This window comes from Cebus imitator, unplaced genomic scaffold (assembly GCF_001604975.1).
Source record: "Cebus imitator isolate Cc_AM_T3 unplaced genomic scaffold, Cebus_imitator-1.0 Scaffold291, whole genome shotgun sequence".
Taxonomy (NCBI): Eukaryota; Metazoa; Chordata; class Mammalia; order Primates; family Cebidae; genus Cebus; species Cebus imitator.
The window spans coordinates 96,718-117,939 of NW_016107606.1; positions in this window are offsets into that span (position 1 = coordinate 96,718).

The following is a 21,222-nucleotide window of genomic DNA, read 5'->3' on the forward strand; positions in this document are numbered from 1 at the left end:
TTTCTTGTGCGCCTAAAGTACTGTAGACCCTTAATAAATTTGTCCTTAGAGAAAAAAAAAATGAATGAATGGATAAATAGATAAATGAATGAATGCCAGGCCCATGTTGAGGCACTCTAACTAAATAATTAAATTTAGATTTTGTCTCAAGGAATTTGCAATATAAAAGGGAATATAAAGTCTTCGCAATTTTCTCTTGTATAAAACAGAACGGCCACTCTATCATAAATAATCTGGGAGCTGACAGAAGAGAAAGACTAATTATGTCTGCCTCAGCAAAGACTTCATAAAGAAGACATAATCTGAGTCACTTTTGAAAGGCTAGGATTAAAAAGGTGGAAACAGTCTTGAGGAATATTCCAGAAACTTCTGAGCGGCTATAAATACTGGATAGGAGCAAAGGCATGGAGGGTTGTGAGCTGTGAGCCCCTTAAAACCGAGCCTGTGTTTTGCATGTTTTCATCTTTGCCTCCTCATCTCAGGGCCGGGCTGTAGCAGTCACTGTGTGAGCATTCCGTGCAATGTACAGGGGTATATCTTGAAAAGGTAGGCAATGCGGCTTTCCCACATTTTCAGAGAGATGGGAAACAGTTTCCAAAAGCAGACTGACGGCAGGAGACTCTGAAGCTCACCTCAGGAGCACAAGACGTGATTCCAGGGGTGGGAAGGGCTGACGTGTTCCTTCTGGTCCTTATTCTTCTGCTAACCAGTCGTGTGACCTTGGAGAAGTCTGACCACTGTGGCCTTAAGGCTTCTTACCTGTAAAAAACACGTGGAAATGGGTTGTGCACCTGCGAGGTTTCTTCCGGTCACGTCTGCTGCTGGCTGTCTCTTCGAGGTTCAAAACCACCAAGGAGGGGTGGGAGGGAGCAGCGTTGCTCTCTCCCCTGCCCATGATGGTCCAGCTGTGTGCAGGGCAGCTCCTCCCGGGGCTGCAGGAGGCACAGGGCGCAGGCCACAGTACTTCCAGGAACCCATGGAAATCGTTCAACTCTCATTTGTTTTAAAATAAGAAGAGAAAAGTGAATATAGTCATGATGAATTTAGCTTGGATCATATTCATGTTTATATCAACTCATTTAAAAATACACCTTTTAATATTTATGTAGACAAACCACCCCACCCCCCACCCCTAAGAAAATGTGCCTGGGGCCATGGACGTCATGTCCTGGTGCTGACTCCTTCAGCTCCTCTGTGAATCCCGTGCTGGTGGCACAGAGCTGAAAAACGCCGATGAGGGGCCTGCCCTCATGGAACTTCTATCCGAAGGCGTGCAGCCGGGCTGTGCAATTAACTAAACAGACTCACAAAACATCGCGTACCTGCAGTTTTTGTCATGAATAGGGTATACTTCTAGAACACCAGCAAATCATGTTTGCACGTAAAAAACAAAAGTAGGTTGGCATCCAGGTAACCCTGTTGAATCCTCAGTCCAGCTGGAAAGAAGCTCCCGCCAGCATCTGGGCAGCGCCAGACTCACGGAGTTTGCTCCTGGGGCGGGTCGTGGTTAAAATGCATTTTGGAAAAGAAGTATTCGTAGGCTCTAGGGAAGCTGTAGGAACCCAGTGCTACTAACTAGGGGTGTCGTCTCATGTGTCAAGAGCCATTTTTTATGGGGTGACTCCCCTTCAGAGGGAACAAGAAGAAAGCGTTGCTTATTGTGTAAGAGTGTCAGCACTTCTAGCTTAGGAAAGACATTGCTAAAAGCAGGCTCTATTTTTATTCTGCACAGCCTGGCCACCGTGGGGCCGGGGCTCTGCTGCCAAAGAGGAAGCATGCCCAAGTCTGGTCAGTAAATACCACCAGCTAGACAGTCCCAGCTGTTGTTCCAGGATGTGCTTTCCCGTTGCTCTCTACAGGTGACCCTTCCCTGGAACCCGGATCCCGAGGGTTTTCTAGTGTGGTGAGTCACTCACGACATGAAGTGGACCAGTTTAGCCATTGCTGGGTGTGCAGTACAGGGGCGTCAGGTGCATTCACATTGTTCAGGCATCTTTCCCAAATTGGAACTCTGTCCCCATCAAAAACACTGACTCCTCAGTATCCCTTCCCACCCCATGGCCACCGCCCTTCTGCTTTCTGTCTCCATGAATTTCATGACTCGCAGGATGGCCTCTGAGTGGAATCATACAGTATTTGTCTTTCTGTATGTGGCTTGTTTAGCTTAGCATGCTATCTATGGCAAGCTTCATCCGCGTTCTGGCAGGTGTCTGAGCTTTCTTCTCAAGCTGAGTAATACTCCACTGTAAATGGATATACAATGTTTTGCCTATTTGTCTGCTGATGGACACTGGGGAGGCGCCCACATTTTGACTATTGTGAATCATTTTGCCATCAGCATGCATGTGCAGGTATCTGAGTTCCTGCTTTCAATTCTTTTGGGCATATTCCCAGAAGTGGAATTGCTGGATCGTAAGGTAATTCCATGTTAAATTTGTTGAGAAACTGCTGTGCTATTTTTACGCAGTGGCTGTAGCATTTCACATTCCCACCAGCAGTGCACAAGAATTCTAATTTCCCTATGTCCTACAAAATTTTACTTCCTGCTTTTTGTCCTTGTAGCAGTCATCCTAGTGGGTGTGAAGTGGTTTCTCATTGCGGCTTTGATTTGCATTTTCCTAATAATTAGTGAGGCTGAACATGTTTTCATGCAACAGGGCTTTCGACTCTGTGTCTGCTTAGGTTTTGATGGCTACTGCTGCGGCAGGAGGTGTAGACGGGAATGTTCATACTGGGAAACTGAGAGAAACTTGAGGGATCACCTAGACCAGCTGACAAGGTTTGGCTGTGTCCCCACCCAAATCTCATCTTGAACTGCAGCTCCCGTAATCCCATGTGTTGTGGTGGGGACCCGGCAGTAGTGATTGAACTGTAGGGGTGGTGACCTTCATACTTCTCTTGGTAGTGACTGAGTTCTCACGAGATCTGGTGGTTTTATAAGGAGCTTTTCCCTTTTCACTCTGCACTTCTCCTTTATGCCGCCCTGTGAAGAAGGACGTATTTGCGTCCCCTTCCACTATGATTGTAAGTTTGCTGAGACCTCTCTACCCCTGCAGATCAGTGAGTCAGTTAAACCTCTTTGCTTCATAAATTTCCCGGTCTTGGGTATTTCTTCATAGCACTGTGAGAACAGACTAATATAGCTCTTTTCAACCTTATGAGACTTTTGCAGAAGCAGCGCAGTGGTGGGCAGGCTGCTGGGCCTGAGGTGAGGGGAGGATGGTGGCACCTTTCTCTGGCTTCCTCTGCCTCTAGGGTGGGCTCCAGGTCTCCTTCAGGAAATGCTGCTGGAAACTGCGGGGCAAGGCCAAGCCCTGGTTTTACAGATGGGCACGATATGTGTCTAAGGTCCTACAGCCTGTGAGTGACAGAGCGAGGACTACAGCTCAGGACTTTAGGCCTGTTTATTTTCCACGTCAGCCACCCGCTGCCTTCAGTGATGGAGTCAGGCAGGGAGCGCTGAGAGTCTGGGAGGAAAGGAGGACTCCTGCTCTGAGAACACAGAGGCTCCACCACCGGGGATGCTGCCACAGTCTCAGGGATAATTCCTATCAATCTGATAAACATTTATCTGGAAACACCCAAGAGTCGCGTATGTCAGAGTATATAGATATTAATAAACAGAGCTCTCATCTCATAGATGGTCACAGCGGCAGAAACAAAACCATAGACATTTGCAAATGCAGAGCTGCTGTCTTATGATTGGAGAGTGGGCTCAGGGGAACCCCGTGTGTGTGGCCGTGGAGATGGCAGGGGTGGGTGGTCTGGGAGAAAAACTGCAAACCATTCAAAATAATTAAGCTGACTTTTGACACAAGGAAGAGGATCATTCAGTGACAGCAAGGTCAGGATGAGAATTAAAATTTGAGGCACATAAGTGAAGAGGTGTTTACTGGGACCCGGGTGAGGGTACACCTGAAGGCCCAAGTGGGGTCGGGGGACCTGGGTGTGGGTATAGTTGAAAGCCCGGGGTGAGGGTGGGGGGCTCTGTCTTTCTGTGGGAACCAGTGTTCAAGAGGAGGTCTCTAGTAGTGTACCAAGGACACAAAAGGTATAGAATGTTGTAATATGTGCTTGTAATAGAAGAGAGTTTTAATGCTGAAGAACACACCATCTTTTATTCGCTGTATTTAAATAATGGTCTTCCTGAAATGAGCTGTGCTAATGCAGACCCCAGGAGGGGAAGGGATGATGTGCTCATACGTTTACTAGGGACAGGGGTAAGCAGATGTTATAGAATCTTATAGGGGAAGCCTAGAAGATAAAGTTTCTTTATAAGGAAACTAAAATTGTTGCCAAGTGCACCACCTACTAGATCCAGGAGCAGATTACACCTATACCTGGCTGAGCCCAGCAACGCACCTGACTGAAGCTCTGAGTTCGAAAACCCAAATGTTGGGACCATCTCATATTGAAATACAAGCATAGTTTCTCAACAAAGTTGCCTTAATAATCTAGAGAGTGGCCCTTTCTCCCCTACTCTTCTTTCCCCTCCCTCTCTACCTACCTACTTCCTTCCTTCCTTCCTTCCTTCCTTCCTTCCTTCCTTCCTTCCTTCCTTCCTACTTCTCTGTTCTCTAGCCCCATTCAGGGTGGAAACCATCAGTAGGATGGAATTCTAGAGAACCTGAAGTTTTCAGATGTGCACAAGACTGGTGTTATGCAATATTTAGTGTTGCTTTTCCAGTATGGATCCGGATGCTGGGGGAAGATTCAAGATACAGGGAATAACTTTGAGTGATTATGACAGGAGAGAAGAGGGACTCTTGGGGGTCCACATGAGGCTAGTTCTGAATGGGCTAATGAATAAAACAAGGAACAACTTTGCACAATGCTTTGGATGCCACCATGTGTTCACGGTGATTCAATCCTAAGATTTTCCTGTTGGTAATAGCCTCTCTTTATATGCCTTCCCATATGGTAAGGGTGTCCCTAAAGAGTTGCTTGTGAATGCTCTAAATAAGTTCTAAGGTACAATGAAGCATCTGGGGCATTTCTGGCCAAAGAACACAAAAGAAGGGTAATGGTCTACCCACTTCCCTGAAACATAGAAAAACTCCAGCATTTCAAGAGATGAAAAGAGAGCTAAGCTCCTTGCCCAGGATCAAATGGCTGCCTATGGGCAGGACTCTGGTGAGAACTGAGGTCCTCTGAGTTTTAGACCACTGCCTTTCCAATATGCAACCACTCAGCGGCCATTGGTGAAGGCCACCCACTCCCTCCTCTCCTGCAGTCCAGGTAGTTCCCGTGGTATAGTCTCATCCTCAGGCGCGTTTGAAGCCGGTACGGCTCATTCCACTCTGGAGGACATGAAGAAATTAATTAAGCACCAGCAGCACCCAGCCATCATTTTAAAGAAAACTACCATTTAGATTTTGGGGCTCTCTGGGTGGCCATGAATATGTCTCACCACAGGTTATATTGGGTGGTAATTTTCTTCTTGCATGTGCAATGATTCCTCCTAGATTTGCTTTACAATCTGGTGAATATTAAATTGCTATTACAGTGTAGCTTCTTCCACTTCATTTTATTTTACTACCAAGGTTATGGGCTCAATGTTGTAGTTAAGTTTATTTCACTTACAATCGAAATCTATTTTGGTAACTTGTTAGCTTTCTCCATCTTGTTTGTAAATTGGCTTCTTTATCTGGGGCAAAGCTAGAAGAGGCCAGGGCACGGGCAGTAGGCTTGATGTCATGTTTCAACAGCAGGAAGGTTCCTGCTATCTGACTAGTGACCTAATTCTCAGACGTGTTGTATTAGTTCACTTTTGCATTGTTATAAAAAACTACCTGAGACTGGGTAATTTATAAAGCAAGAAGGTTTAACTGGCTTGCAGTTCTTCAGGCTGCGCAGGAAGCATGACTGGGGATGCCTCGGGAAGTTTACAATCGCGAGGGAAGTCAAAGGGAAAGCCGGCATGCCCCGCATGGCTAGAGAAAGAGGGAGAGGCTGGAGGGGGTGGGGCTACACAGTCTTCAACAACCAGATCTCGTGAGAAATCACTCACTATCAAGAGAACAGCAAGGGAGAAATCCGCCCCCGTGATCCTATCACCTCCCACCAGGCCCTGCCTCCAACACTGAGGATTGCAATTCCATGTGAGATTTGGGTGGGGACACAGAGACCATAGCACCCTGTTCAAGGTGAAATAAGTTCATAGGTTATGTTCCCTGGTTACTTAGTTGTTGTGTCCATGAGACTGTATTAATCACGTTTCTAGCTCTGCAGACCTGATGCTTTGGCATCTGCTCTGCATGGGTTTGCTGGATGCATCCCTTCTGGACAACCTGTCATGAGCCTGAATCAGCTTGCAGTGGTTCTGTCCTCTTGCTCCCTGTCTCCCCTTCTTGGAAGAAGTCCCATGAGGCATGCTTTCCACTCGGACCAATCCAGGGGCCACACTTCAACCGCCTTTTAATCATGCCCTCACACTCCAGACCTCTATTCTGTCAATCTTCCCTAATCAACCCACAGCCAAATCCTAGACAACTGAGGCCAGTCCCTATGCCCTAGAGCCTCCAGAAATTATTCAAACTAGCCAGACCTAAGCCTGCTAAGCTTGCCTTGCTATGGAAGCCGTAGTAAAGGCTCTTGCCTGCTTTCCCCTCCCTCTCCCTCCTGGCCTTGGGCTTTGCTGTGTGACCCTGGGGCTGTGCCCCACCTCTTCCTCTTGGGGTCTGTAAGTAGCAAACCACCCTTTCCATGAGAGTTGATTCCCAGGTGGCTGGACTCACCACAACTCAGGTTTTCTATTAATAAATAAAGGTTAATAATTATATTAATATTAATTGATATTGCATCAATATTATTGGCTGGCCTCACCACAAATATATAATTATAATATTAATAATTATATTAATAATTAATATATCAACATATCAATAAATTCATTAAATTATTTCTATAGATAAATATGAATAATTATATCAATAATAATTAATATTACATCAATAGATAAGCCCACCAGTCAATGAATCCTGTGCTCTGTTCTGTTCTAGGTTCTTTGGGAGATGCGGGAGAATGATCAAAGTTTCACAGACCTTGTATCCAGGTTAGAAAGGCAAAGCTGAAACACATGAAATTATAGAAATAATACAAAAATATGATGAAGTACCAAATTATGTGTATTTTAAATCTAAATGCTGCCTGATTTTAGGGATGAAGGTAATCAGGGAAGCCATTAGTTGCGACAACTATTGGGACCTCAAAAACTAGTTAGGTGATGACAGATTGCTGGGGATAGACTGATCAAGGAACATTTTTCTTATAAAATGTTTACCAGACCAATAAAAAAAGAGGATGCCCATGCCTATAATCCCAGCATTTTGGGAGGCCAAGGCAACATAATTGTTGGAGCCCAAGAGTTTTAGACAAGCTTGGGCAACATGGAAAAACCTGGTTCTACCAGAAAAAAAAAAAAAAAAGGAAAAAGAGGAGATGAGAGGGAACAGGAATTGGGATTGGTGATAGTCTATCAGTCCAAGGCTTTGACGATCTAATTGAAAAATCCCGTCATCCTTTAAACAACAGGACACACTACAGGCTGCCAATGTGTGAGATACTCGAGAAAAACACTCACTGGTTAGGGGGTTTGATCCCAGAATAGCAGCCCCTGTGTCCTGTAGTGCAGCAGGCTGGACTCAGGGGCCAGTGGCTGGGTCATGAAGACCGCTTTGGTGAGGTCCCTGGCCCAGAAAGTCGTGCTAGGAGAGCTTGTTTCCAAAAGCTTTTCCAAATTCAGGCTTTAGCTGGAGCCCTGCTCCTGAAGGCCTGAGTCTCGTATGGACTTCTCTGGGTTCCCAGTGTTTTAACATTTTCCACGTTTTACTAATGCTTCTATTCAGAAGGAGCTTAGACTCCGTATCTTTTCTTAACTCAGATGCAGTTCCTTTTTGGGGCGAGGAGTTTAATATGAGAATGCCTTCCAAGCTCATAGTCCTCTTTCCACTTGTGGTTTAATGAATATGAATTATTTCAAAGGTTGCTACTTAAATTAGCTTCTTTCCTTTGTCTTTACGAAATGCTTTTAGAAAACTGTACACTGAAATGCTGCCAGAGGTGTAAAAATGAGTGAGCCTAGAGTTTGCTGGCCACACAGAAACGCACGTTTCTCTTTACCACAGGTTTGTTTTAGGGGTTGGTATGGTTTGGCTTGTCCCCACCAAAATCTCATCTTGAATTGTAACTCCCATAATCCCCACATGCTGTAGGAAGGACCCAGTGGGAGGTAATTGAATCATGAGGGTGAGTTTTTTCCATGCCGTCCTCATGATAGTGAATAAGCCTTACAAGATCTGATGGTTTCATAAAGGGCAGTTCCCCTGCACACGCTCTCTTGCCTGCCACCATGGAAGATGTGACTTTGCTCTTCATTCACATTCCGCCATGATTTTGAGGCCTCCGCAGCCATGTGGAACTGTGTGTTGATAGCTGGCAATAAATATGCAAACATGTGATGTCAGCTGTGATTTTTGTTAGCCCCTTTTTGTGGTATTTCAACAACAGTTTACCTTTCATTTGCACATATTGTCTATGCCACAAGGTTCCCTGAAACGTGGGGCAGGTGTTTGAGTCATAAAAGATAAATATATCCTGAAATGACTATTGTTTTGAGCCTGTGAATCATTTCAAAGGACATATGCAGTGCGAATAGATGATGTCACTTTATGTGTTTTCAATAATACATCTGCAAGTTAAGTCATGTGATTCTCTGGGTGATATTAAGTCTGCAAATAGACTACCACTCACAAACAATATCGTCAGTGAGATCTATACAGTCCTTGTTCTAGAGCAAGGACATTGACCTGCATTTTCAACTAAAGCAGTATTTACGCCCTTAAGGGAACATACCTGATTTTATTTTGTTAAAACTTTTATTACTGCAAACTTCCTGCATGTAAAATGCACTAGTGAAAATTCTTTTGGTATACTAGCAGACTGCCTTGCACAAAACCGATAAAAAATAGATTAAAAATTAAACATTTATGACTCAAGGAACTGCTGAATAGACTATGTTGGGAAGAACATCTGTAACCATAAAACTCAGACTCTTGAAATTTGAATTTGCCTGTTGTGCTTATTTAATTACTGTGCAGAGTTACTTCTTGGGTCCAGATAGGGCAATGACTGGGCTGTAAAAAATATTATTCCCTAAGGATTGCCTTGTGCAAATTCTAGAGGGAAAAATTATCTTTCCAATACCCAAATGTGACTTCCATTACCATTAAATGGAGCCATGTGTGCTGTGTGAAGCAATAATGGACCCCATAGTAGAGAGATAAAACCGTAATACCCTCTACCACGCCAGCAATATTATTTAACTTGAAGTTTTTTAACCTGTGAGAAAAGAGTAAACCGTGTTCTTACTTAACTAAATGAATAATGCAGCTTGCAGATGTGTTCATGAGTGTGTGTGGATTCACAGCTTGACCGTAAGCTTGGTTGCATCTTCCCTGTCCTCATCCCATTCACCTGGACCACAGCATCTGCAGTGAGAAACCCTGCCGTGGCCACTCCTGTGGCCTCAACAGTGGGCAGCCTAGTAGGAAGCAGATTGTGAGATTTAGCAAGATACCTGCTTACGAAGATGAGTGGTGGGAAGATGATGACTTGGCTTTTGTTTAATTCTGTTTTTAGATTTGCTATTTTGTTTCTGAGTAGCAAATATAACATGTTTAAGGTTAGAATCTACCAAGTTTGCTAATATTCTTCATTAGAAAAAATGCAAGTTATCCATATATGAGTTTCCAAATGGTGGCTTTGAGTGGGGTCTCTGGTTTCAGGAAAAAGAAACGATGATGTTCTTATCGAAGAATAAGGAGCAGTGAGTCAGGAAAGCAGGTTTTAGCTCTTGTTCTCCCACCAAGTATTTGTGTTATCTCAAATTCTCTTGATTGCAATTTATTATTATGATAAATAATAATAATAATATAATTTATCAAAATAATACAGATAATTATAAATAATACATTATTTATTTATTTAATAAATAAGTCATAATTTATTATTAGTTCTATTGGAGGAGACAATAGAACCCAATAATAATATTTATTATATATTATATATTTATATTACATATTTATTATTATTGGGTTCTATTATCTCCTCCTTCATTCCCTAGTATCCAATAATAATAGTTATTATTATTAATAATAGTTATTATTATTATTGAGATGAACATACTTATCTCGGGAGGTATCCTGAAGATGAAATAATAGGAGTGAAACTGTTTTCAAAAATTCAATGTAGACCAAATGTTTTTGTAAAAGTTATTATTATTTGAGACTGAGTCTCACTCTGTTGCCCAGGCTGGAGTACAGTGGTGCCATCTTGGCTCAAGCAATTCTGCTGCCTCAGCCTCCTCAGTAGCTGGGACTACAGACAACTGCTACCACATTCTACTAATTTTTTATAATTTTAGTAGAGACGGGGTTTCACCATGTTGGCCAGGCTGGTCTCAAACTCCTGACCTCAGGTAATGCACCTGCCTCGGCCTCCCACAGTGCTGTGATTATAGATGTGAGCCACTATGCCCAGCTGAAAAATCATTATTTTTATAAAGAGTTACTGTTACACTGCTGATTGTATTACAGGAAATAAATCTGACATAGTAAATCTTATCCAGAGTTTGGAAGTGACAGTCATATAGTTTTCCTAGATTGCCTTCCATAAACAAACACACTTTGCAAATATTTGTTCACTAAATAATAGCATGCCACATCAGCACAGCGATACAGGAAACAAAGCAAATCAATCTCTACTATGAAGATAATGAAGACCATTGTGAGATGACACAGGGTAAGTTATAGGAGTCATATAGGAAGACAGATCCAGCACCTTCTTAAATGTCTTTACACATATCATCTCCCTCAACCAAGAAAACAACACTGAATCTCGCAGGATGTCATTTGGAGTTACATTGTTGCATTCTCATTAACACAATAGTGACAAGCTAATAATGTTATCTGGAAAACTTCTTGATCAATCAGCCTTCCTAGTTGATAGGATTGGCTTATTTTTCCATTGTGCTACATAAATAAGAGGTGACTTTCCGAAAAGTTCTAGAAGTGCAGCAAGGTGGGAAAAATGTAGAATTGACTACAGGTAATCTAAGTGTTGACCTTATCAACACTTCTATTAAATGAGAGGAGGTGAGGGAGCCTGGGGAAGCTTCGAGGACAGCAGCCGTGGTCAGCTTGCTGGGAAGGAAAAGCATCTCTCAGGCCGGACGTCTTCTCCCTTCTGGTTATTAGAGATAAGCGCCGTGGAATGACTCCAGCATGAGCTTGCGGGGAACGTTATTCTTACTCTTTAGTTACGGTCACAGTGGCGCCAGCATGTGTCATTTGGGACTCTTCTTCCTTAGAGCAATTAACCAAGTGAACCAAGGAAAAAATCTATGTGTTCTTTGACACCAGTGTGGTTCTTGGATTATTCACATCAGTTCCTCATGGGAGCTTGGGAGAAGTGCAGACCCTGAGTCCTTCCCATGGGAGCTTGGCAGAACTGCAGACCCTGAGCCCACTTCAGATCCACAAAATTGGGGTTTTTCAACAAGTTCTCCGGGTGTTTCTGATGCAACATCAAGTTTGAACGCTCTGTTTGAGGTGGTGGAAATATCTGGCCTCCTCCCCTCCACTGCCTTAGGAAGCATTTTGCAGCGCAGCACTATTTTTATTTCAGTGTCCACAAAGCAGACAGCGAGGGTAGGGAATGAGAGAGGAGGCAACAACAGAACCCAAACGTCCTCGAATGGGTTTTGTTTTTTCAGGCCTGTGGTTCCCAAACCTGAACATGCATCAGAACCACTGGGAGGGCTTGTTAAGGCCCAGCCTCTGGGTCCCATCTCAGAGCTTCTAGAGACGTAGGCTTAGGGGGATTGCAGGGCTTGAAAATTTGCAGTTTTCACAAGTTCTCCTGCAATGCCAGCCCCCACCCCACATTTGGAACCACTGTCTTGTAGAAACAAACAGGAGACTTTCAACTCAGCTGTTTTTAATTCCCGGGTTGGGGAACACATTTGAACCAATAAACACAATATGTGCTAAATATAAATACAGGGCTACATAATGCCTGTAGCTTCACAACCTTGCCAGAGTTGGGGAATTGGCTGGCGGAAAGAGAAGCAGGAATTTGGGAGGCTGTAAAGGAAGCGAATAGAGCCAAAGAAGGGACGAAGAAGACAAGGGTGTCAGGAGAGGCAGCGGAGGGGAGGAAACCTCCCTACGCGGAGAGGAAAAGCCAGGAGGCAAGCCAGCAAAACCTCCAGAATGCCAGGGAAGCCTAGCCTTGGGGTTAGCTGGGGTGCAGAGTCAGAAGCTTGTTTGTGGGGAATCACCCAGAGAGCCTCTGTCCCTTCTCACGTCTCCTGCCTTTAGAAATGACTGGCTCGGTAGCCGTGGTTCACAGACCAAATCTCCTGACTGTTAAACCTTTGCTCTTTGTGAATACAATTATTGCTAAGCCCTCCATGTTATGAAGCAAAATTTTTGACAGTCAGAGGGTCTATTCTTTAGTTTAATAAGTAATGTATGTTTTTATGTACACTGTATTTTTCTGTAAACCCTCACAATAAAAGGGTTTTAATTTAGCCATTTAAACTTTAAAATATATGTGTATACATATATAGAAAGATAGGTTTGCTTTTTATCAGATTTCTAAATTTACATAGATTTTAATTCAACAGAAAGATCTGAATGACCATATTTTTATTAAAATTTATATGTTTGAATATTGATATCTAATAAAGACTCACATTTAGTGTTTATTTTATTGGCCCTTTGAAAGAACTCACCAAAAAGGGCTCATTACTGACCCTGTAAATTTCATCAGCTCTCTATAACTTCTTAGTTTATAGCATCTTTTAAATTAGCAGGCTTTATTGACATAGAATTCTCATGCCATACAGTTTGCCCAATGAAAGTGTACAACATAGTGGTTTTCAATATACTCACAGATATGTGCAACCATCACCAATCCACTTTTAGAACATGAATATTCTCATTACCTCAGGAGGTCCGTGCCTGTTACCTGTGGCCAATCCCCCCCCCCCCGGCTCCCCCGTCCTCAGGAAGCACCAATCTATTCTGTGTCTCTTAGATTTTCCTGTTACGGACATTTCAAAGAAATGGAATTATATGACATGACCTTTTGTGACTGGCTTCTTTCATTTAGCACCATGTTTTTGTTTTTTAACAAGATTTTTACTTTAGAATGGTTTTAGATTCACAGAAAAGTTGGGATAGTAATACTGAGAGCTCCTATACAACATACAGCCAATTCCCCTATTATTAATGTCTTCTACTAGTAAAGTGCATTTCCGACAATTGACTAACCAGTATTGTGCGTCGCTGTTGACCAAAGTTCATACTTTCTTCGCATTTCCTTAATATTTACATAATGTCCTCTTTCTGCTGCAGGAACCCATCCAGGAGATCCTGTTATACTTAGCGTTGTCTAATTTCCTTAGATTCCCCTTGGATATAGCATTTTCTCACTTTTTGTACTCTTTTAATTTATTTTTAATTCGCAAGTAAAAATTATGTCTATTTATGGCATGCAACATGGTGTTCTGAAGTATGTATACATTGTAAAATGGCTAACTTGATCTAATTAACATGTGCATTGCCTCATATGCTTATTTTTGTGTGTGTGGTAAGAACACTGAAAATCTCCCAGTGATTTTTCAAGTATACAGTACATTATTATTATTGTTATTTTCTAATCATATAGGATGGGTTTAGTTTTCAGACAACACATTATTATTAACGACAGTCACCATGTTGTACAGTATTTTTAATAGCTGGGCTTAAATCAATTACTATATTGTGTGCTGCAGTTGGAAGAATACATACATGTGTCATGAATGTATGAACAATGTGGGCTTCCTGCTCTTCTATTGGCTTCAGTGTCAAAGTCTGGGTCTACGTGTCATTGCCTGATGGGTTCTTCCTGTCTGCTGCACAGACAAAACCAGTTCACCGACGCCATGGGATTGCAGTAAAGAAAGAGTTTAACAAATGTGGGGCTGGCCACATGGACCCTTCATGTGAAGAGTCATAAGAGTTTAGAATTGGGAGATCTCAGCCCAGCTGTGGCACCTGGTGTCTGGGACTGGATATTACACTTGATGGCAGCTGCCCTTTGGATGCAGATCTGGGTGTGGGGGTTTAGCTCCTGGGCCTTGCATTAGAATCTCTTCATGTGGTCAGCCCCATACAGGGAGACAGTTGTTACTCAAATCAGTCTCCCCAAGGGCTTGGAGGTTAGGGCTTTCCAAGGGTGGTTTGGTAGTCAGAGGGCTAGGGAATGGATGCTGCTGGCTAGGGAATGGACACAGTCACGGGGGTGGAGCACGGGCCTTATGCACTGAGTTTATCTCTTGGTGGGGTCCAGGGGACTGGTTGAGTCACCAGTCACGAGTCTGGGTGAAGTCAGTGAGTTGCTTCAATACAAAAGTTTGAAAAACATCTCAAAAGACCAATCTTAGGTTCTACAATAGTCATGTTACCTATAGGAGCAATTGGGAAAGTCACAAATCTTGTGCTCTCTGGTCACTTGACTCCTGAGCAGTGAGAGACTGTAGAAAGTATTCCTATATTACAGCGGAATCCAGGCCTAGCTCGTAATCCTAATCCTGTGGCCTTGCACTAGTCTTACAAAGGCAGCTTCCGCCCCCAAACAAGGAAGGAACCAGCTTTAGGGAGGAACTTATCATTCTTGTTTCACAGTTAAACTATAAATTCCTCTCATGGTTAGCTTGGCCTATGCCCAGGGATGGGGGAACACAGCCAGCCTGTGAGGCTGGAGTCAGGATGGAGTTGGCCGTGCCAGATATTTCTCATGGCCAACATCTTGCAAAGGTGGCTTCATTCTAACAAATCAGAATCACAAAAGGAACACATTTTGAAAAAGAATGGAGCCTATAGGTCACTAACAGGACTGTATGATTTAATGTAAACAAACACTTTACCATTTAAAAAGATGCATAATTCTGAAAGCAAAATGCTTTTACCTGGGTTGGTGTAGTGTGTCTAGGGGTTGAGCCACAGGCTAGATTCCCAGACAAGGCCCACTGCTTGACCAACTGCTAGCTGGACGGTCACCCAGGTTCCTTCTCAGGTCTGTGGTTTACATCAATCAGAGCACCTGCCCTCCTGACGCCACGAGGGTAAACAATGCACACACAGTGTCTGCAGGGGTCACCAGCAGTGGCACTGCTGCAACAGGTTTGGTTAGTAACGAGGGCGATGGGGATGGCAGGGTTGACCAGTTGTTGGGGCTACCGGGTGCCTTTGGAAGTCCCATAGAACACGTCTGACTTCAGGTCTCGTCACCACTGAGTGAGCGTGAAGGCTCCACTAAGTGCAGAGCAGTTCGGGGTCAAAAGAGTGTAGAAAGGGGAGATCTCAGCCCAGCCGTGGGACCTGGTGTCAGGGACTGGGGATGATCTCGATGGCAGCTGCCCTCTGGATGCAGATCTGGGCGTGGGGGTTTAGCTCCTGGGCCTTGCCTTAGAATCTCAACTCTATAATCCACATGGCCTGTGACCTTGGGAAGTTCCGTGTGTCCTCAGCTCCTGCTCTTGCAAATGACTATGGGATTAGAGTCTCACGATCCTTGCAGCTCTAAGTTATGCAGTGTTTTCAAAACACTATTCAGTCAAATAAGGACAACGACAAAGTTCGTAGCCTTTTAACTTTTCTTAGCTACACATTGAAGCATGTCATGGAAGAAAAAAGGACTCTATTAACTAAACAGGAATCCAGATAAAGGTTGTTTACAGTGTCTTTTTTTAGAAGCAATATAAGCTAGAATTTAAAAGGTAACACAATTCTCTTTTGTATTTTTTTCTGTGAAATAGATGGCAAATGTAAATAAAAGTCATCTATATATTTTAAAAATAAATGGAAAAATCTTCATAAAAAAGAATACCTACTCTCACGCTGAAATCTTTGTATGCCAACTTTGTTCCCAGCTGGTTCAATTTTGCTTTATAGCTGGTCATTTATTAGGGGTCTGTAATGGAAATGCTGAAAGCACTATAAATGTTGTGGCACTAGTGGGTACTGCGGAAATAATGGAGCCTTTAATCACCACCTGTGTGGGGATGGAGGGAGAAGGCTCTCCCAGCATTTGAAGATATGGAGAATTCCTGGAGGAGAAACAAGCATTTGGGGGATATTAGTGGAGTATTTCACCAGTGCCTTTTATCCAGAACAGCAGTTTCCACAAAAACAGGAGGTTTGTTGCGTGCGAGGAGTGAGAGTGATTCTAAACAGGTACAGACTGTTGCAGCAATTATTCCATAATGCATTGCTCCATACTTACTACGGCTGCTAAGATAACAGTGCTTTGTTATTTAGTATGGATACCCCTAATTGCAAAACACCTTATGATTTATTATACAGTCTATGATTAGACCAGGCTGAACCAATCAATACCCCCTTAATTACTAGTCACTGTTATACATGCACTCTACCAATATTTGAATTTGGAAAGTTGTTACGTTATCTCAGCCAGCAGCCAACATTACACACATTTTTCATAAATGCAAAAGGCTCATTTCATCAAACGAGGAAGCCATTATGCCAAGAAAAATGAAATGCAGTTTATATGGGAGCAGATAGATGACTCCAAGTTAAACAGAAAATCATTCAATGTGTTGATCATGCACCGTTCTTGAGTAGAAGAGGGAAAAACTGTTTGTGAAACCAGCATAAGCTACCAGCAGATAATATTTCATAAAATTAGCATGGCTGACTTTTACTGAATATGTCATTATTCAAGTGAATATCAACATCTTCCACTGGATAAAACCAGCATTGTAACACAGTGGGAGTCACGGTAGCTAATAAGTCATATACCATTGGTCCCGGGCATGCAGGCTGTTCTTTAGATTGTATCCTCACCAGATAGGAGTAATTTCGGCCTTAGGACTCTTAAACCACATTTCCTTGAGAGGTAAGTGATTCCCTTCATGAGGCCAAAAAGAGGGCTGAAACTAAAGGCGTTGGCTCTGCCAAATAACACTGGACGTGCGCTCAGCGGAGCCCCGCGTGTGCCGGAGCGAGGGGGCAGAGAGCTGGGCATGCGTCAGTGCAGGCTGGATGGAGGCTGAGATCTTCTGAGAGAAGGCGCATTCGAGGGCCCGCAGAGAGCTCTTCGCAGCAGAGACTCATCAGGAGGGAAGTGCAGGAAAATACTTGCTGCTTATATGTAGGATAAATGTCATTCCTTTTGTATCTCCAATGTGTACTCTAAAAGTAGGAAACAGTTTCCTGCCTGGTAAAAACCTTCCCCACTTGCATACATGACGATGAGAAGTCATACCTAAAATCTTCAGATGACAATTGGGGCCGCTACTTCAGGTCACTGCTGACCTCGCTCACTGGCCGCCTGCCTGGGCATCCCCACACACAGCTGTGAGGGGCTCTGGCCCCAGGAGGGCAGCTCCCAGCTGAAGTGCAGACCTGCCTGTCCTGCTGCTGTTCTTTGGTCCCCCCTCTCTGTCCCCTTCTCTCTCTGGCTCCTTCTGTCTTAGTCCTTCTCTCTCTCCTTCTCCCTGCCCCTCTTTCTCTCGTCCTTTAGGAACTGCTCCCTGGAGCTTCCAGGCTGGCTCATTTTCCGGTGTTTAGCCACCAACACTGCCCCTATTAACACCCTCCTTCATAAGCTCTGTGCTGCTTCCCTGTGATTTTCCTTAGAAAACTATTAGGAACACCTCGCAGGAACCGAGGGCCTCAGGGCTGTGTCACTGCACCTGACACCGTCGCTGCCTGACCTGAGGGCGTTTCTTCAACAATGCAGAGGAGAGAGCAAAGTGACTCTGAGCTCCTGGGCTTTGGTGCCTTCCCCTGCAGAACCCCACCCACACCGATGGGGAACACGCCTGTGCCGGCCTCACAGGGAGGGACAGACGTGACATGGTCCTCACCGTCTCCTGTGATGTCCTGTGAAGCCACCCTGATGGAATGGACAGATGGGTGTATGTCCAGGTTTGGATCATAACCCCTAAAGGCAATCCCAGGAGATCAAAATCCCCCAAGCCTAAAATGCCCCAAATCACAATCATAGGATAGTTGCATGGCATTGGGAGCAACTACACCTTGTTATTTTCCTTTATTCAGAGTCTTATGAATTCCAATGGAGTCTCCAAAACACCGCGACAGATTGAAATTTGGTGCAATCAACATTTCTAAAAGTGAATTTCAAGTTATTTCTAATAAAATTTATTTCGTTTTCAGACATCCCAATGCATTAGGTGAAAAATTCAGATGAGTGGATTGGCCATGAGATATGGCAAGGATGACTTCAATTTAAAATGTGGCATTTGCCTGCAGTGGCAGTCCCTCCAGCTGACGACTTTCCAGGGACCTTAATGAATTAAAGCTGCCTTTGCCTGAAGGAGCCCACGAAACTCTTGACTGCTGGAAAATAATTATGTGTGAGGTAGGATAGGAAGACACTCAGGCAGCAGTGTGGCTGTTCGGGCTTACTTTACAGATCCGTGGTCTGCACATGAGTGCATACAGAGTGGGTTTCTGCATGCCCAAAACTACACAGAAACACAGCACAGAAGAAAACCTCATAAGAAATGCCCATGGCCGCCGGTGTCAACTCATAGAAGAATTCCAACCAGGCACGGTGGCTCACGCCTGTAATCCCAGCACTTTGGGAGGCCCAGGTAGGTGGATCACAAGGTCAGGAGTTCGAGACCAGCCTGGTCAATATGGTGAAACCTTGTCTCTACTAAAAATACAAAAATTAGCTGGGCATGGTGGCACACGCCTGTAGTCCCAGTTACTCAGGAGGCTGAGGCGGAGAATTGCTTATATCCAGGAGGTGGATGTTGCAGTGATCTGAGATCGCACCACTGCACTCTAGCCTGGGCAACGGAGTGAGACTCCATCTCAAAAAAACAAAGAAAAAAGAAAAAGAAAAAGAAAGAATTTTAATCGGAGCAGCACCACAAAGAAAATGCACACGAATGTATTCCCCAAGGAGAACCATGTCCTAAAAGAAAAAAAAGCAGCTATTGATTTTGACGAAAGACTTCAACATACAGTTACTAATTATGAACAGCGGGCCCTTACGACCCACTTCCCACAGCTGTCCACAATCTATCCGTGTAAAATGTAAAACATTTTACATTTTAAATTTACATTTACATAAAATGTAAAACACTTTTTCATTTGTCAAATTTTTCTTTTAATTTAGTTTAGTCTCTTTTTCTGGTTTTAGTTGTTTTTAACTATTTAAATTGCCAGCATTTTTTTTTTTCAATTCTCTATGCGGTGTATTTCACCTTTGCATTATTTTCAGTACTGGAGGTTTACACTGTGTAGAGACCTTGAGAAAGTTCTAATCTGTTCAGTGTGTTTCTGCAAATGCAATGCTGTAGAACCCGTTCTCGCCATGTTTTCATTGTGTGTGTGTGTGACGTCCTCAATAAAGGAAGAGCTGTCCTTTGCCCACATCGCATTGTGAGAGAGGACATTTCTCCAGAGTGTGCCTCTTTGAGCACTGCGTATGCGGTGCTGACCCCCCGTGGTTTTTAATCCATCTCATCAAAAGACTTGGAACGTCCATCGCAGTGCAGCAGGAGACGGCGGTTATACAGCTGTGTGGGCCATTGCCCACTGCGTTGATACGTGCTTCGGGAGTGAGCTTCTGGGCTGCTTTCTTTATGAAGATGGACCCTCTGATTTGCTTGGAACTGGCGGGCCTGTGTGACCGCGTTTGTGTACCTGGGTGCCTATGCTTGTGAAAATATGAATGCTGCTGTTGTCTGTCTTGTCGGGTAAAGTACCTATAAGTGTTGTCATGCTGTCTATGTTTATCAAATGAATCCTCCTTCTTTAACATGTAAATCAATATACCTTTTAAAGAATTTTAAATTATTTTCTTCCGGAATAATATTTTTCAGATTTTGATCTTTAAGGATCTCAGCATTCAGGATTACAGGGTTTAGTATTGCGTCTTTTGAGATTATGGTGAGCTCCTCGTGACATGCACGCAGGTGTGTACACATGTGGAGGTCCACTCATGCACATGTTTCACACACACATACAGGGACACACTCCCTCCCCCACCACACACATGTGTGCGCACATGTGCTGCCCACAGCTTCTGACCACCTGCGCACATAACATGTGGAGAGAAACCAGCCTGAGCTCTGCTGTGTCTGCCTTAAAATCCTAGTGTTTGAAAAGGGGCCATGCATTTAATTTTGCACGGGCACCACATTGACTCTGTAGCCAGACCTACATTAATTTACCTGCTCACCAGTTAAAGGATACAGCCTGATTTCACTGTAAAATGTAGAGAATATAAAACAGGAAATCTGATAGGGTGGTTTCCAGTCTCCCCCTCAGGCCCCAGAGCCTTGGTTTCACTCATCCTGGGGGTCCCAGCGGGTGTGATGGAAATTCCTGGTGACTTCAGCCTGGCCACAGAGACACTGTTTCCATCCCCGTTGTGGGTTTCATGAGGGAATGAGAAGGAGATTTGAGGCATGACTCGGCTCTAGAAGAGGCCAGTGAGGAAAGAAGAGAGGCTGTCTCCTCTTCGGACACCTCTCCTTGGGAACACTTGGAAGAAGGAGTGTGAGAATCTCAACCTTACTCCTTCATGCTGTAGGTTTCATCGAACGGCCCTAATCCTTCACATGTACTTGCCCATGCTCTGTGCAGCCCACAGCGTAGTTGCAATGGATGTTTGCGGAGGCCTGAGCTGGGCTGGAGCTGCTCTGGCCAGCAGGAGGTTAAACACGGGCACACTGGCAGCACCCACCGTCAGGGCCCCTGGTGCCAGCCCTTCCCCAGGAGACGTTTGCTGTTGGCCTTAAAGGTCTTGATTGACAATGTGGACATGTCGGGAGAGACGCTCGGACTCACTCCTCAGGATTTGGAGAAACAGAACCTTGAGAAGGACACTGTGGCCCATGCTGAGAAGGACCCCAGCAAGGAGCTCGACCCAACTGGCATCCTTTCGGAGATTACATGCTACACACCCAGCAATCCACCCAAAACACAAGCACTGCACTCCCAGCTCCAATGCCAGACCCCGAAGTCTCTGACCTTGCTTGGAGGAATGCCTCCACCTTTGAATCTGTATTGCGTGTTAGGTACTGAGCATTCCCAGTCCCTGTTGGTTAGGGTTATTAAACAATTTCGAAAACAATTAGGAAAAGAGAGACCCAAGCAGAGGCTTGCCTGC